General features: G+C 39.8%; 1 non-coding gene across 1 annotated transcript; it reads right to left on the reverse strand.

Annotated features, from left to right (window-relative positions):
• Positions 1 to 5788: 5788 nt before the first annotated feature.
• LOC112787608 (small nucleolar RNA R71) lies at positions 5789 to 5896 on the reverse strand. The gene has a single exon (XR_003195012.1). It is a non-coding gene; the product is annotated as a small nucleolar RNA R71 (small nucleolar RNA).
• Between the last annotated feature and the right edge of the window lie 13336 nt (positions 5897 to 19232).

A 19232-nucleotide genomic window follows, 5' to 3' on the forward strand; every position in this document is an offset into this window, starting at 1 on the left:
CTTGTTACTCAGATTAGGTAATTTTATTTTATGTTTAAGCATTTTATTCAATTTAATTTTCGAAAAATCTTTCAAATAAAATTTTTTTTCCTTTGTTTTCGAAAATTATTTTAAAATTTTTAAGAATGAATTCTAAAGTTTCAAAATGGTATGTTGAAGTTTGGCTGGCCATCAAGCTTTAGACTAACCTGGTATGATTCCTGGAATCTTGATTGAGGACTTTGAATTCATTACTTCCTTTTTCCTATATGTTTTCGAATATATATATATATATATATATATATATATATATATATATATATATATATATATATATATATATATACAAAAATCCAAAAAAAACATTAATAAAATCATAAAAATAAAAATTTTTTTGTGTTTCTTGTTTGAGTCTTGAGTCAATTTTTAAGTTTGGTGTCAATTGCATTTTTTCTAAAAATTTATGCATTTTTCGAAAATTCATGCATTCATAGTGTTCTTCATGATCTTCAAGTTGTTCTTGGTAAGTCTTCTTGTTTGATCTTGATGTTTTCTTATTTTGTGTCTTTTGTTGTTTTTCATGTGCATCTTTGCATTCATAGTATCTAAGCATTAAAGATTTCTAAGTTTGGTGTCTTGCATGTTTTTCTTTCATTAAAAATTTTCAAAAATAAGTCTTGATGTTCATCTTGATCTTCAAAGTGTTCTTGGTGTTCATCTTGACATTCATAGTGTTCTTGCATACATTGTGTGTTTTGATTCATAATTTTTATGTTATGAGTCTTTTTCATGTTTTTCTCTTTCTTCATTAAAAATTCAAAAATAAAAAAATATCTTTTCCTTATTTTACTCAAAATTTTCGAAAATATGATTTGATTTAGTCAAAAATTTTTAAATTTAATTGTTTCTTATGAATCAAATCAAATTTTCAATTTAAAAATTCTATCTTTTGCAAATCTTTTTCAAAAATCAAATCCTTTTCTAAATTTCTTTCTAATATTTTCGAAAATTTTTCGAATTAATTTTCAAAAATCTTTTTCTTAATTTTAGTTCATGATTTTTGAATTAGTTACTAACATTTAATGTGATTGATTCAAAAATTTCAAGTTGTTACTTGCCTATTAAGAAAGGTTCAATCTTTAAATTTTAAAAATCATATCTTTTTAGTTCTTGTTAGTCAAGTAATCAACTTTAGTTTTCAAAATCAAATCTTTTTAATTTTCTTTTCAAATCTTTTTCAAATTAAAAATTTCAATCATATCTTTTTCAAATTCAATTTCAAAATCTTTTCTAACTTATTATCTTTTTAAAATTGATTTTCAAATCTTATCTTTTTGTTTCAATCATATCTTTTTCAAAACTACCTAACTAATCCTCCCTCTCTTATTTTCGAAAATTCCCTCTCTCCTTTTTCAAAATTCCTTTTTAATTAACTAATTGTTTTAATTTTAATTTAATTTCAACTTTAATTTTCGAAATCTAACTTTCAATTTTAATTTTTATTTTAATTAAATTTCGAAATTCTCTCTCTCATCTCCTTCTATTTATTTATTCATCTACTAACACTTCTCTTCCATCCAAAAATTCGAACACCACCTCCCTCTCTGTGTTCGAGTTTTCCCTCTTCTCTTCCTTACATTACATTCTTTTCTTCTTCTACTCACACAAAGGAACCTCTCTCTACTGAGGCAAAGAGGATCCCTATTATTTTCTGTTTTCTTCTTTTTCATATGAGCAGGAGCAAGGACAAGAACATTCTTGTTGAAGCAGATCCTGAACCTGAAAGGACTCTGAAAAGAAAACTAAGAGAAGATAAAATACAACAATCCAGAGACAACCTTACAGGAATTTTCGAACAGGAAGAGGAGATGGTAGCCGAAAATAATAATAATGCAAGGAGGATGCTTGGTGACTTTACTGCACCTAATTCCAATTTACATGGAAGAAGCATCTCCATTCCTGCCATTGGAGCAAACAATTTTGAGCGGAAACCTCAATTAGTTTCTCTGATGTAGCAGAACTGCAAGTTTCATGGACTTCCATCTAAAGATCCTTTTCAGTTCTTAACTGAATTCTTGCAGATCTGTGACACTGTTAAGACCAATGGGGTTGATCCCGAGGTCTACAGGCTTATACTTTTCCCGTTTGCTGTAAGAGACAGAGCTAGAGTGTAGTTGGACTCTCAACCCAAAGATATCCTGAACTCTTGGGATAAGGTGGTCACGGCTTTCTTAGCCAAGTTCTTTCCTCCTCAAAAGCTGAGTAAGCTTAGAGTGGATGTTCAAACCTTCAGACAAAAAGAAGGTGAATCCCTCTATGAAGCTTGGGAGAGATATAAGCAACTGACCAAAAAGTATCCTTCTGACATGCTTTCAGAATGAACCATCCTGGATATATTCTATGATGGTCTGTCTGAATTAGCTAAGATGTCATGGGATACTTCTGCAGGTGGATCCATTCACCTAAAAAAAATGCCTGCAGAAGCTCAAGAACTCATTGACATGGTTGCTAATAACCAGTTCATGTACACTTCTGAGAGGAATCCTGTGCGTAATGGGACGCCTCAGAAGAAGGGAGTTCTTGAAATTGATACTCTGAATGCCATATTGGCTCAGAACAAAATATTGACTCAGCAAGTCAATATGATTTCTCAGAGTCTGAATGGAATGCAAGCTGCATCCAACAGTACTCAAGAGGCATCTTCTGAGGAAGAAGCTTATGATCCTGAGAATCCTGCAATAGCAGAGGTGAATTACATGGGTGAACCCTATGGAAACACCTATAATCTCTCATGGAGAAATCACCCAAATCTCTCATGAAAGGATAAAAAAAGCCTCAACAAGGCTTTAATAATGGTGGAAGAAACAGGCTTAGCAATAGCAAGCCTTTTCCATCATCCACTCAGCAAAAGACAGAGAGTTCTGAGCAGAATTCATCTAGCTTAGCAAATATAGTCTCTGATCTATCTAAGGCCACTCTAAGTTTCATGAATGAAACAAGGTCCTCCATTAGAAATTTGGAAGCACAAGTGGGCCAGCTAAGTAAAAGGATCATTGAAATCCCTCCTAGTACTCTTCCAAGCAATACAGAAGAAAACCCAAAAGGAGTGTGCAAGGCCATTGAATTGATCATCATGGCCGAACCTATAAGGGAGGGAGAAGATGTGAATCCCAGTGAGGAAGACCTCCTGGGACGTCCAGTGATCAATAAGGAGTTTCCCTCTGAGGAACCAAGGGACTCTGAGGCTCATCTGGAGACCATAGAGATTCCATTAAACCTCCTTATGCCATTCATGAGCTCTGATGGGTATTCTTCTTCTGAAGAGAATGAAGATGTTACTGAAGAGCAAGTTGCCAAGTACCTTGGTGCAATCATGAAGTTGAATGCCAAATTATTTGGCAATGAGACTTGGGAAGATGAACCTCCCTTGCTCACCAATGAACTGAGTGATCTGAATCAACTGAAATTGCCTCAGAAGAAACAGGATCATGGAAAGTTCTTAATACCTTGCACCATAGGCACCATGACCTTTGAGAATGCTCTGTGTGACCTTGGGTCAGGGATAAACCTCATGCCCCTCTCTGTAATGGAGAAACTGGGAATCTTTAAGGTGCAAGCTGCCAGAATCTCATTAGAGATGGCAGACAACTCAAGAAAATAGGCTTATGGTCAAGTAGAGGACGTGTTAGTAAAGGTTGAAGGCCATTACATCCCTGCTAATTTCATAATCCTGGATACTGGGAAGGATGAGGATGAATCCATCATTCTTGGAAGACCCTTCCTAGCCACAGCAAGAGCTGTAATTGATGTGGACAAAGGAGAATTGATCCTTCAACTTAATGAGGAATCCCTTGTGTTTAAAACTCAAGGATCTCCTTCTGTAACCATGGAGAGGAAGCATGAAAAACTTCTCTCAGTGTAGAGTCAACCAAAGCCCCCACAATCAAACTCTAAGTTTGGTGTTGGGAGTCTATAAAATTGACCTGATCACCTGTGTGGCTCCATGAGAGCCCACTGTCAAGCTATTGACATTAAAGAAGCGCTTGTTGGGTGGCAACCCAACGTTATTTAATCATTTTTATTTTATTTTCTCTTTGTTATTTCATGTTTTATTAGGTTGATGATCATGTGGAGTCACAAAAACTACTAAAAAAATCAAAAACAGAATGAAAAACAGCATTGAAAATAGAACACCCTGGAGGAAGGGCTTACTGGCGTTTAAACGCCAGTAAGGAGCATCTGGCTGGTGTTTAACGCCAGAACAGAGCATGAAACTGGCGTTAAACGCCAGAAATAAGTAGCAGTCTAGCGTTTAAACGCCAGGATTGCACCCAGAGGAAAGCTGGCGTTAAACGCCAGAAACAAGCATCAGACTGGCGTTTAACGCCAGAAACATGCACCATACTGGCGTTCAACACCAGATCCATGCTGCAGACTGGCGTTGAACGCCCAAAACAAGCATGGAAGTGGCGTTTAATGCTAGAAACATGCTGCAGTCTGGCGTTAAATGCCTGGATTGCATATATAGGGCATTTTACACGCCTCAAAGGTGAAGGGATGAGAAATCCTCAAACACCTCAGGATCTGTGGACCCCACAGAATTCCCTCAGGATCTGTGGACCCCACTGGATCCCCACCTACTTCTTCTCTCCTCTTCACACCATTTCATAAGTCTCTTCCCCAAATACCCCTCACCAATAAACTCAATCACTCTTTCCCATCACCTCTTCACCACTCACATCCATCCTCTCTTCCCCAAAAAACCCCAATTTCCCTCCCAAACCCAACCCTGAATGGCCAAACCCTAACCCCTCCCCACTCTTATATAAACCCCTCATTCCTTCTTCATTTTCACACAACACAACCCTCTCTTCTTCCACTTGGCCGAAACCACTTCTCCCTCCATCTCGTCCATTCTCTTCTTCTTCTACTTCTTCTTCTACCTCTTATCTTTTTAAAATTGATTTTCAAATCCTTTTCAATCAATCTTATCTTTTTGTTTCAATCATATCTTTCTCAATTTTAATCATATCTTTTTCAAAAACAAATTTCAAATCTCTTTTAATCAATCATATCTTTTTGTTTCAATCATATCTTTTTCAAAACTGCCCAACTAACTCTCTACATTTAATTTTCGAAAATCCCTTCCCTCTTTTTTAAAATTTTATTTTGATTAACTAATTGTTTTAATTTTAATTTAATTTAATTTCAATTTTAATTTTTGAATTTTAAATTTAAATTTAAAATATTTTTATTTTATTTTGTTAAATTTTCGAATTCTTCTCTCATCTCTAATCTCCTTCTATTTATTTATTCATCCATTAACACTTCTATCCTCACCCCTGTGTTTGGATTCTCATCTTTTCCTTCTTCTATTCTTACTTTCTTCTACTCACATAAAGGAATCTCTATATTGTGACATAGAGGATTCCATATTTTCTTTTCTGCTTTCTTCTTCTTTTTCATATGAGCAGAAACAAGGATAAGAACATTCTTGTTGAAGCTGATCCTGAACCTGAAAGGACTTTGAAAGGAAGCTAAGGGAAGCTAAAGCACAACTCTCTGGAGAAAATCTGACAAAAATTTTCGAAAAAGAAGAAGATATGGCCGAAAATAATAACAATGCAAGGAGGATGCTTGGTGACTTCACTGCACCTAATTCCAATTTACATGGAAGAAGCATCTCAATCCCTGCCATTGAGATAGAGCTAGAGTATGGTTGGACTCTCAACCTAAAGATTGCCTGAACTCTTGGGATAAGCTGGTCACGGCTTTCTTAGCCAAGCTCTTTCCTCCTCAAAAGCTTAGTAAGCTTAGAGTGGATATTCAAACCTTCAGACAGAAAGAAGGTGAATCCCTCTATGAAGTTTGGGAGAGATATAAGCAACTGACCAAAAAGTGTCCTTCTGACATGCTTTCAGAATGGATCATTCTGGATATATTCTATGATGGTCTATCTGAACTATCAAAGATGTCATTGGACCATTCTGCAGATGGATCCATTCACCTAAAGAAAATACCTGCAGAAGCTCAAGAACTCATTGACATGGTTGCTAATAACCAGTTCATGTACACTTTTGAGAGGAATCATGTAAATAATGGGACGCCTCAGAAAAAATGAGTTCTTGAAATTGATACTCTGAATGCCATATTGGCTCAGAATAAAATATTGACTCAGCAAGTTAATATGATTTCTCAGAGTCTGAATGGAATGCAAGATGCATCCAACAGTACTCAAGAGGCATCTTCTGAAGAAGAAGCTTATGATCCTGAGAATCCTGCAATAGCAGAGGTGAATTATATGGGTGAACCCTATGGAAACACCTATAATCCCTCATGGAGAAATCACCCAAATCTCTCATGGAAGGATCAACAAAAGCCTCAACAAGGCTTTAATAATGGTGGAAGAAACAGGTTTAATAATAGCAAGCCTTTTCCATCATCCACTCAGCAAAAGACAGAGAGTTCTGAGCAGACCCCATCTAGCTTGGCAAACATAGTCTTTGATCTATCTAAGGCCATTCTAAGTTTCATGAATGAAACAAGGTCCTCCATTAGAAATTTGGAAGCACAAGTGGGCCAGCTGAGTAAAAGAATCACTGAAATCCCTCCTAGTACTCTCCCAAGCAATACAGAAGAAAATCCAAAAGGAGAGTGCAAGGCCATTGAATTGATCATCATGGCCGAACCTACAAGGGTGGGAGAGGACGTGAATTCCAGTGAGGAAGACCTCCTGGGACGTCCAGAGATCAATAAGGAGTTTTTCTCTGAGGAGCCAAAGGACTCTGAGGCTCATCTGGAGACCATAGAGATTCTATTAAACCTACTTATGCCATTCATGAGCTCTGATGAATATTCTTCTTCTGAAGAGAATGAAGATGTTACTGAAGAGCAAGTTGCCAAGTACCTTGGTGCAATCATGAAGCTGAATGCCAAATTATTCGATAATGAGACTTGGGAAGATGAACCTCCCTTGCTCACCAATGAACTGAGTGATCTGGATCAACTGAGATTGCCTCAGAAAAAACAGGATCCTGGAAAGTTCTTAATACCTTGTACCATAGGCACCATGACCTTTGAGAAGGCTCTATGTGACCTTGGGTCAGGGATAAACCTCATGCCCCTCTCTGTAATGGAGAAACTGGGAATCTTTGAGGTGCAAGCTGTCAGAATCTCATTAGAGATGGCAGACAACTCAAGAAAGCAGGCTTATGGACAAGTAGAGGACGTGCTAGTAAAGGTTGAAAGCCTTTACATCCCTGCTGATTTCATAATCCTAGACACTGGGAAGGATGAGGATGAATCCATCATTCTTGGAAGACCCTTCCTAGCCACAGCAAGAGCTGTGATTGATGTGGACAGAGGAGAGTTGGTCCTTCAACTGAATGAGGACTACCTTGTGTTTAAAACTCAAGGATCTCCTTCTGTAACCATGGAGAGGAAGCATGAAAAGCTTCTCTCACTGCAGAGTCAACCAAAGCCCCCACAGTCAAACTCTAAGTTTGGTGTTGGGAGGCCACAACCAAACTCTAAGTTTGGTGTTGAACCCCCACAACCAAACTCTAAGTTTGGTGTTGGGAGGTCCCAACCTTGCTCTGATTATCTGTGAGGCTCCATGAGAGCTCACTGTCAAGCTATTGACATTAAAGAAGCGCTTGTTGGGAGGTAACCCAATGTTATTTAATCATTTTTATTTTATTTTCTCTTTGTTATTTCATGTTTTATTAGGTTGATGATCTTGTGGAGTCACAAAAACTACTGAAAAATTGAAAACAGAATGAAAAATAGCATTGAAAATAGCACACCCTGGAGGAAGGGCTTACTGGCGTTTAAACGCCAGTAAGGAGCATCTGGCTGGCGTTTAAACGCTAGTAACGCCAAAACAGAGCATGAAACTGGCATTAAATGCCAGAAACAAGCAGCAGCCTGGTGTTTAAATGCCAGGATTGCACCCAAAGGAAAGCTGGCGTTAAACGCCAGAAACAAGCATCAGACTGACGTTTAACGCCAGAAACATGCACCATACTGGCGTTCAACGCCAGAAATATGCTATAGACTGGCGTTGAACGCCCAAAACAAGCAAGGAACTGGCGTTTAACGCCAGAAACATGCTGCAGTCTAGCGTTAAATGCCAAGATTGCATATATAGGGCGTTTTACATGTCTAAAAGGTGTAGAGATGAGAAATTCTCAAACACCTCAGGATCTGTGGACCCCACAGGATTCTCTCAAGATCTGTGGACCCCACAGGATCCCCACCTACTTCTTCTCTTCTCTTCACACCTTTTCATAACTCTCTTCCCCAAATACCCCTCACCAATCAACTCAATCACTCTTTCCCATCACCTCTTCACCAATCACATCCATCCTCTCTTCCCCAAAAACCCCACCTACCTTTAAATTCAAAATAATTTCCCTCCCAATCTCAACCCTAAATGGCCAAACCCTAAACCCCTCCCCACTCCTATATAAAACCCTCATTCCCTCTTCATTTTCACACAACAAAACCCTCTCTTTTTCCCCTTGGCCAAAACCATCTCTCTCTCCCCCTTCTCCATTTTTCTTCTTTTTCTACTTCCTTCTTTCTTCTTTTGCTCGGGGACAAGCAACCATTTTAAGTTTGGTGTGGTAAAAGCATAGCTTTTTGTTTTTCCATAACCATTCATGGCACCTAAGGCCAGAGAAACCTCTAGAAAGAGGAAAGAGAAGGCAATTGCTTCCACCTCTGAGTCATGAGAGATGGAGAGATTCATCTCTAAGGTCCATCAAGACCACTTCTATGAAGTTGTGGCCAAGAAGAAAGTGATCCCTGAGGTTCCTTTCAAACTCAAAAAGAATGAGTATCCGGAGATCCGACTTGAGATTCAAAGAAGAGGTTGGGAAGTTCTCACCAACCCCATTCAACAAGTCGGGATCCTAATGGTTCAAGAGTTCTATGCAAACGCATGGATCACAAGGAACCATGATCAAAGTGTGAACCCAAATCCAAAGCATTGGCTTACTATGGTTCGGGGAAAATACTTAGATTTCAGTCCGGAAAATATAAGGCTGGCATTCAACTTGCCAATGATGAAAGAAAACGCACGCCCCTACACAAGAAGGGTTAACTTTGATCAAAGGTTGGACCAAGTCCTCATAAACATATGTGAGGAAGGAGCTCAATGGAAAATTGACTCAAGAGGCAAGCCGGTTCAACTATGAAGGCATGACCTCAAACCAGTGGCTAGGGGATGGCTAGAGTTCATTCAACACTCAATCATTACTACTAGTAACCGGTCTGAAGTTACTATAGACCGGGCCATCATGATCCATAGTATCATGATTGGAGAGGAGGTAGAAGTTCATGAGATTATACCTCAAGAACTTTACAAGGTAGCTGACAAGTCCTCCACTTGGGCAAGGATAGCCTTTCCTCACCTCATATGCCACCTCTGCAATTCAGCTGGAATTGACATAGAGGGAGATATCCTCATTGAAGAGGATAAGCCCATCACTAGGAAAAGGATAGAGCAAACAAGAGATCATGGACCTCAACATGAGCATGAGGAAATTCCTCACCATGAAATTCCTGAGATGCCTCAGGGGATGCACTTTCTTCCACAGAATTATTGAGAACAAATCAACACTTCTCTAGGAGAATTAAGTTCCAATATGGGACAACTAAGGGTGGAGCACCATGAGTACTCCATCATCCTTCATGAAATTAGAGAAGATCAAAGAGCTATGAGGGAGGAGCAAGAAAGACAAGGAAGAGACATAGAGGAGCTCAAGAGCACCATTGGTTCTTCAAGAAGAGGAAGACGCCACCCTTACTAAGGTGGACTCATTCCTTAATCTCCTTGTTTATTTATTTTCCTGTTTTTCGATTTTTGAGCTTTATGTTTTATTTATGTTTGTGTCTTTACTATATGATCACTAGTGTCTAAGTGTCTATGCCTTAAAGTTATGAATATGAATCCATCACCTCTCTTAAATGAAAATTGTTTTAATTACAAAAGAACAAGAAATACATGGCTTCGAATTCATCCTTGAAACTAGTTTAATTATTTTGATGTGGTGACAATACTTTTTGTTTTCTGAATGAATGCTTGAACAGTGCATATGTCTTTTGAAGTTGATGTTTAATGAATGTTAAATACGTTGGCTCTTGAAGAATAAGGAAAAAGGAGAAATGTTATTTGATAATCTAAAAAATCATAAAAATGATTCTCGAAGCAAGAAAAAGCAGTGAATACAGAAAGCTTGCGGAAAAAAATAGCGAAAAAAAAGGGTAAAGAAAAAGAAAAAGCAAGCAGAAAAAGCCAAAAGCTCTTTAAACCAAAAGGCAAGAGCAAAAAGCCAATAGCCCTTAAAACCAAAAGGCAAGGGTAAATAAAAAGGATCCAAGGCTTTGAGCATCAGTGGATAGGAGGGCCTAAAGGAATAAAATCCTGGCTTAAGCGGCTAAACCAAGCTGTCCCTAGCCATGTGCTTGTGGCGTGAAGGTGTCAAGTGAAAACTTGAGATTGAGCGGTTAAAGTCAAGGTCCAAAGCAAAAACAGAGTGTGCTTAAGAACCCTGGACACCTCTAATTGGGGACTTTAGCAAAGCTGAGTCACAATCTGAAAAGGTTCACCCAGTTATGTGTCTGTGGCATTTATGTATCCGGTGGTAATACTGGAAAACAAAGTGCTTAGGGCCACGGCCAAGACTCATAAAGTAGCTGTGTTCAAGAATCAACATACTGAACTAGGAGAATCAATAACACTATCTGAACTCTGAGTTCCTATAGATGCCAATCATTCTGAACCTCAATGGATAAAGTGAGATGCCAAAACTATTCAAGAGGCAAAAAGCTACAAGTCCCGCTCATCTGATTGGAGCTAAGTTTCATTGATATTTTGGAATTTATAGTATATTCTCTTCTTTTTATCCTATTTGATTTTCAGTTGCTTGGGGACAAGCAACAATTTAAGTTTGGTGTTATGATGAGCGGATAATTTATACGCTTTTTGGCATTGTTTTTACATAGTTTTCAGTATGATTGAGTTAGTTTTTAGTATATTTTTATTAGTTTTTAATTAAAATTCATATTTTTGGACTTTACTATGAGTTTGTGTGTTTTTCTGTGATTTCAGGTAATTTCTAGCTGAAATTGAGGGACTTGAGAAAAATCTTATTCAAGCTGAAAAAGGACTGCTGATTTTGTTGGATTCTGACCTCTCTGCACTCGGAATGGATTTTTTGGAGCTACAGAACTCCAAATGGCACGCTCTAAATTGCGTTGGAAGGTAGACATCTAGGGCTTTCCAGCAATATATAATAGTCCATACTTTGAAAAAGGATAGACGACGTAAACTGGCGTTCAACGCCAGTTCCATGCTGCATTCTGGAGTCAAACACCAGAAACAGGTTGCAAAGTGGAGTTCAACACCAGAAACAGGCTACAAACTGGCGTTCAACTCCAAGAGAAGCCTCTACACGTGTAAAGCTCAATGCTCAGCCCAAGCACACACCAAGTGGGCCCCAGAAGTGGATTTCTGCATCATTTACTCAATTCTGCAAACCCTAGTAACTAGTTTAGTATAAATAGGACTTTTTACTATTATGTTTATATCTTTGGATTATCCTTGGATCATCTTTGATCAGTTTTATACTATCTTAGACTTTTGTGAGGGCTGGCCATTCGGCCATGCCTGAACATTTATCACTTGTGTATTTTCAACGGTAGAGTTTCTACACACCATAGATTAAGGTGTGGAGCTCTGCTGTTCCTCAAAGATTAATGCAAAGTACTACTATTTTTCTATTCAATTCAACTTATTCCACTTCTAAGATATTCATTCGCACTTCAATATGATGGATGTGATGATCGTGACAGTCATCATCATTCTCAACTTATGAATGCGTGCCTGACAACCACTTCCGTTCTACCTTAGATTGAATGGATATCTCTTGGATATCTAATACAGGGGACCAAGTCCGAGTTATTAGTGTCTTCGTGGTATAAGTTAGAACCCATGGACGGCCATTCTTGAGAATCCAGAAAGTCTAAACCTTGTCTATGGTATTTCGAGTAGGATTCAGGGATTGAATGACTGTGACGAGCTTCAAACTCGCGAGTGCTGGGCGTAGTGACAGACGCAAAAGGATCAATGGATCCTATTCCAGTATGATCGAGAACCGACAGATGATTAGCCATGCAGTGACAGCGCATTGGACCATTTTTAATGAGAGGACAGGTGGCCATTGACAACGGTGATGCCTAACATACAGCTTGCCATGGAAAGGAGTAGGAAGGATTGGATGAAGACAGCAGGAAAGCAGAGGTTCAGAGGGACAAAAGCATCTCTATACGCTTATCTGAAATTCTCACTAATGAATTACATAAGTACCACTATCCTATTTTATATTTTATTTATCTTTTACTTATCAATTTATAAAATCAGTTGAATCCGCCTGACTGAGATTTACAAGGTGACCATAGCTTGCTTCAAGCCGACAATCTCCGTGGGATCGACCCTTACTCACGTAAGGCTTATTACTTGGACGACCCAGTGCACTTGCTTGTTAGTTGTACGAAGTTGTGAAACAGAATTAAGAACATGAACATGCATATTGAGTTTTTAGCGCCATTACAAAGGAAGGAACGATCACGATTTCACACACCACCTGGCTTTAGAAAATTCAGAAAGCAAGCAAGAATATAGGATAGGGATGCAATGTATTCGGCTTACCGTATTAATGAGGATAAAGCAAATGTCAACAAGAATGCTAATGTATGTGCAGTTATATAGGCATTGGCAACACTCAATTAAGATCCGATGAAACAAAATAGTATCGAACAGGAATGGAACAGCAGTGAATAGCAACATCAACAATATAGCAATTTCAGAATTGCGAAACAGATAAAGCAAGCAGCAAGAACGGCACAATTATCAGACCTAAATCCACTAACCACATCCTAGCTACCTAACCACCTAAAATCCACTACGAACATGCATATCTAACTATCCTAATTTGAACAGAATTGAAAAATATGCAAACTAACAAACTGGAACGGGAAAGAAATCAGAGTGCAATGGAACCTGGTGTGCGCAGTGAAAGAAATTGAACGTAGAGAGAGGGTGGTGGTGTGGTGGCGCTGGTGGGTGGCACGGCGGTGCTGCAGCGGCACAAGGGGGTGCGGCCGGTTCTGGTGGTGGTGCGGTGGTGGCGGACCTTTCGGTGGGTGACGGGGCAGGGTTGAGAAAAGGAAGAGAAGGGAGAGAAGAAAAGGAGGGAGGGGGTGATGGTGGCGGTGCAGCGAGGGGTTGTCGACGGTGGTGGTGCGGCGGGCTGGGCGGCGGTGGCAGTGCGAGGTTGGAGGGAGAAGAGAGGGATGGAGGTGGAACGTTTGGGTAGGAGGGGGAAAAAGGTGACCCTGGGGTTAGGGTTTCCGCGTTGGGGGGGTAAGTGATTTCAAATCCACGCGGACGCATCGGTCACGCGAGAGCGTGGATGGGGCAGAAGTGCAATGACGCGAAAGCATCTGATGCGAACGCGTGAATGAGGGATAATGAAAAATACCCATACGCGTCGACTAGAATTGTGCTAAACGCACAAATCCAGCGTCGTTTTGGCGCAACTCTCTGTTTCAATTGAGGGGGCAAAAATTTTCACGCGATGCGTAAGCATCGCCACACCCACGCGTGGTGTATGTAAGTGAAAATGACGCGTACGCATCGTTGACGCATACGCGTGGCCCAAATTATGCCTAACACATACCAGCTGTACGATTCCAGCTCAACTTTCTGGGCGTTGGATGGCGACGTCGATTTGAAATCGATGCCCACGCGTGGCCCATGCGCACGCGTGGTATGTTTTTTTTAATAGAAAACGCAGAATGCAAAATGCATATACTGATGTGGATGTGATGAATGATGCCATGGAAAATAAAATAAAATAAAACTAAAAACAAACAAAACAAAATAAAATTAAAATTGAAAAGGAACGATCATACCATGGTGGATTGTCTCGCACCTAGCACTTTTAGTTAAAGTCCTTAAGTTGGACATTTGTTGAACTCCTTGTTATGGTGGCTTATGCTTGAACTCATCCAGAAATCTCCACCAACGTTTGCAATTCCAATAACCTCCGGGGTCCCAAACTACGCACGTAAAGCCTTCGAGCAAGTTAAAGCAGGTTTTCAGGCTCCAGGGGTGTTGATTATCAGAATGAATCCCAGGATCCCAAACCTTGCTTTTGTACCCGTCTTTGTCTTGATCTACATCTTTCCAGCAGGGCGGTACACAAACTGAATTTCCATTGAGATACCCAAACATCTTCCGAAACCCTTTAACTCCAGCTCTATACCAATCCTTGCACTTCCAATTGGAGCATGGAACCGTATTTAATCGTGGATACCAACTTCTATTACTAACCATCTCTCTCTTACTCTTAAAGTCGCAAAGAGCTCTAAGCTGGCCATCTGTTTCAAGCAAGCCATATTCAAGTGGGAAAGTAAAGATAAAGGCTAAGGATTTTACCCACTTGAAGTTTGTATTAGGTGGTAATGGCCGTGGGAGAGGTGTTTCCAGTGGTTCTTCAAGCTCCACTTCCTTGTGCTCCTCTGTGAATTCTTCCATTTCCTGACAAACCTCTTCAACTGCAACTACGTCTTGATCAAAGTCTTCAATTTATTCCTCATCACTCAAGTCATAAGTTGGAGGTTGAGAAAAATCTACCTCCACATCATCCTCATATTCACTTGGGGAAGATTCTTCTAGCTCAAAGAGTTCAATTGTGACTGCAAGGTCATCATTAGGAGAGCTTGGTTCGTGATCATCATTACCAAGGAAACTTGCTTCTTGATCTGTTCCGTCCATTTCTTCATAAGGTACATACTTTGGGGGTTGTGCACTATCCTCCTTAGCATCAGTTGCAAATTTCTTGGCAGAATTCTCTACAATTCTTGATTCCCATGGAGGTTCAGCATCTCCTAAGTCTTCAACCAATTCTTCTTCTTTGATAATTCCAGCTTCCTCCACTTGTTCCAGTACAAAGTCATGCTCCTTACTGTCCACCGGAGCTTCTAGTGTCTCATTCGTACTAGGGGCTAATCGATTTATCGCTTGCTCCAATTGATGAAGGGTTGCATGAAATTAGTTCACTGTGTCCTTGAGACGATCCTGTGATTCTTGGTTCGATGGACATGGATATGGTGCATATGAAAGTGGGGTTCTTGGAAGTAATTGGATTGGAATTGGGGCGGGTACGGGTTAGGGTCATATGAAGGTGAACAGTTGTGGTTGGCTTGTGAGTATGGTGGTTCAAAGCTATGTTGAGGAGGTGGTTTATAGGCATATAATGGGGCTTGTTGGTAACCACAAGGGGGTCCACCATATCTATCATTTTGGTACGCACCTCGGAATGACTCTTGACCATAGTAATTTGGTGGAGGTGGTTTGTCACGAAGGGGTCCACCATAACTATTGTCTGGGTATGCATCGTGGAATGGTCGTTGTCCATGGTACTTTGGAAAGTGTTGTTGCCGAAAGGGTTGATCAGATCCTCGTGGCTCCTTCCATCTTTGATTGGTTTGACCTTGATGCATGTTCCTGTTATAGCTTCCATTTCTTACAACAACATTGGAACCAAACTTAAAGCCAGAGGGGTGAGAATTCATAGTAGCTAATAAAACTTAAAAACAAATAAACAAGCAAAAAACAAATATTTACAATAACCAATAATAAGGCACACAATTGCAATTCCCTGGCAACGTCGTCATTTTTGACGATCAGATTTCTGCTCGTAAGGAATTTTATGAAAATAATCGCGTTGTAAGTATAGTTTCTAAACCAACAGAGAATCCTTTCGTATAAAAGTTTGGTTGTCACAAGTAACAAAACCTAATAAAATTTATAACCGAAGTATTTAAACCTAGGGTCGTCTCTCAAGGAATTGCAGGGAAGTATGATTTATTATTGGTTATGGAAAAAGGTATATTTTTGGGTTTTTGAAATAAGGAGCAAGGAAATAAATTAGCATGAAAGTAAATTAATAACTAGAGAAAACTCTTGACAAGGTATGAGAACCGGAAATCCCATCCTAGTTATCCTTATCAGGTGTGATAAGAATTGTTTATTGCTCCCACTTAGTTAACCCTTACTAAATAAAGGAAAGTCAAGTGGACTAATCAACTTGATTCCTCAAGTCCTAGTTAACTCCTATGGAAAGACTAGCTTTAGAGGGATCCAAGTCAATAAGCAAATTCTAATTTTCAATCAACAGCTGAGTTTGACAACTCAAGTGTCACCAATTACTCAACCAAAGCCAAAAGGAGAAAAATCCAAATTATTTATATCATAAATAGAAGGAAACAATCATAAATCTGAAATACCTCAATTTATATTAAATAGAAAATCAAATTAAACATAAGAATCCATAAACCAAATTGGCAACATCAAGTAATCAACAAAACTAATAGAATAAATAAAAATAGAGGAAAACATAAATTAAAGGAACATTGAACCTAGAATGAAGAAATAACCATAAACTAAGGAAAATCCTAATTCTAAAACCTAAGAGAGAGAAGAGAGCCTCTCTCTCTAGAGAACTACATCTAAAACCTAAAAATTCTCTCTATTGAATGAATGATTGATGGATTATTTGATTCCCTCATTCTCCAGCCTCTATTTTGTGTTTCAGGGCTTGGATTTGGGCCGAAAAAGGGTCTAGAAATCGCTGGGGGTGAATTCTGCAACTTTCTGCACGTGGCGTCCGTCACGCGTGTGCGTGGGTCACGCGTGCGCGTCATTTGGAGATTTTCCTTGTCACGCGTACGCGTCAGTCACGCGTGCGCATCGCTGCCATTTTCTTCAAAACTCCATTTTGTGCATTCCTTCCATTTTTGCATGTTTCCTCTCTGTCCTCTAAGCCATTCCTACCCTGTAAAGCCTGAAAATACTTAACACAAAGATCACGGCATTGAATGGTAATAAAGGATAATTAAAATTAATATTTTTAAGGCATAGGAAACATATTTTCACATATATCACAGAATAAGGAAGGAATTGTAAAACCATGCAAATCTTATGAATAGGTGGGTGAAGAATTGATAAAAACACTCAATTGAGCACAAGATAAATCATAAAAATAGTGGTTTATCAGTGGTAGTATACTCAGACCATGCAGCTCTAAAATATTTATTAGCTAAAAAAGAGTCCAAACCAAGGTTAATACGTTGGATATTGTTGCTGCAAGAATTTGATTTAGAAATCAAAGATAGGAGTGGTTCCCAAAATTTAGTGGCGGCCCACTTGAGTCGCCTAGAGCACATTATCAATGATGCTATCAATGATGCTTTTCCATTTGATAGCTTGCACACAATATCTTAAGTAGTTCCTTGGTATGCACCTATAGCTAATTATTTAGTCAATCATACCTTCCCTCCTAATTTTACTAAGCATCAAAGGGATAAGCTGAAAAGCGAGTCCAAATATCATATATGGGATGAACCATATTTATGGAGGTAGGGTGCTGACAAGATAATTAGAAGGTGTGTGCCTCAATTAGAATTCCAGTCAATTTTAGAGGCCTGCCACTCATCTGAGAGTGGTGGACATTTTGGTCCTCAAAGGATAGCTAGAAAAATTTTAGACTGTGGATTCTGGTGGCCCACTCTTTTTAAGGATGCTACTGCCTTTTGTAAATCCTGCTCCCTATGCCAAAGGTTTAGAAATATATCCAAGAGGGATGAGATGCCCCAACAATTTATGTTGTTCTGTGAAATTTTTGATGTTTGGAGCATTGACTTCATGGGTCCATTTCCAAACTCTAGTGGTTTCTTATACATATTATTAGCAGTTGATTATGTTTCTAAATGGGTGGAAGCAATTCCTACCCGTACTAAAGATGCTAACACTGTTGTCTCTTTTGTTAGAAATTATATTATCTGTCACTTTGGATCACCACGAGCAATCGTGAGAGATTAAGGCACTCATTTTTGTAACAGGAGATTGACAGGTCTACTGAAGAAACACGGCATTGTTCACAAGGTAGCAACAGCTTACCACCCTCAGACCAATGGGCAAGCAGAGGTGTCTAACAGGGAGATAAAGCGTATATTGGAGAAGATAGTCAAGCCTCATAGGAAGGACTGGAGCACCAGACTTATTGATGCGCTTTGGGCTTATTGGACAGCATACAAGACACCCATAGGAATGAGTCCCTTCCGCCTAGTACGGAAAGGCTTGTCACCTCTTAGTGGAGGTGGAACACAAGGCTTTCTGGGCTGTAAGGGAATGCAACATGGGATTTGAGAAAACCGGTGCTGAAAGGAAGCTGCAACTAGCTGAGCTGGAGAACCTTCGACTCGAAGCATATGACAACTCCAAGCTATACAAAGAGAAGGTGAAGACTGTGCATGACAAGCATATCAAGAGAAGAGAGTTCAGACCTGGGGAGTTAGTCCTCCTCTACAACTCAAGGTTGAGGCTCATGCCAGGCAAGCTGCGTTCAAGATGGGAAGGCCCCTATAGAGTAGAGAAGCCAGAGCCATACGGAGTCTTCCACCTGAGCCATCCTTCGAGCTCCAAATTCATCAAAGTCAATGGACACCGCTTGAAGCTGTATCATGGTGAGAAAATGAAGGACAATAAAAAGCTAGAGGTCTTCCTCTTGGAGGATCCACCAACGGAAGCAGACTGAGCTTGTGGACCGTCCAACTTCCAGATATAAAAGCAAAGTGTTGGGTGGGAGACAATCCACCATGGTATGATCGTTCCTTTTCATTCTTAGTTTTATTTTATTTCATTTTTATCAGTATTCATTCATAATTTCTGCATAATCACCTGCATTCTGCATAAAAAAACCGCATTCGACGCGCGAGCGTCCACGACGCGTACGCGTCATATGTGAATGCGAGAATAATAAGAATAGCACAGAGAGTTAGGCAGGAGTGGCGCTGGAAGCGTGCTTTGCGCACAAGAAAACCCACGCGTGCGCGTCGCTTGCGCTTTCAGCAGACCATGCGTAAGCATCCCTGACGCGTACGTGTGACCCTGGAAATCGGCGTAAATGGCGTGCTGAACAGAGAGTTGTGATGGTTTGGGACTGGAATTGTGCTAGAAGCACAAAACCCATCACGCGTACGCGTCCTTGACGCGTGCGCATCATTTTCACTTAATGGCCATCCACGCGTGCGTGTGCCTGACGCGCACGCGTTGTATGCAATTTTGGCCCCCCGCCCAGACTGAACAGAGAGTTGTGCATGCGTGGGGCTGCCTTCGCGCG

Source organism: Arachis hypogaea, chromosome 20 (assembly GCF_003086295.3).
Source record: "Arachis hypogaea cultivar Tifrunner chromosome 20, arahy.Tifrunner.gnm2.J5K5, whole genome shotgun sequence".
Taxonomy (NCBI): domain Eukaryota; kingdom Viridiplantae; phylum Streptophyta; class Magnoliopsida; order Fabales; family Fabaceae; genus Arachis; species Arachis hypogaea.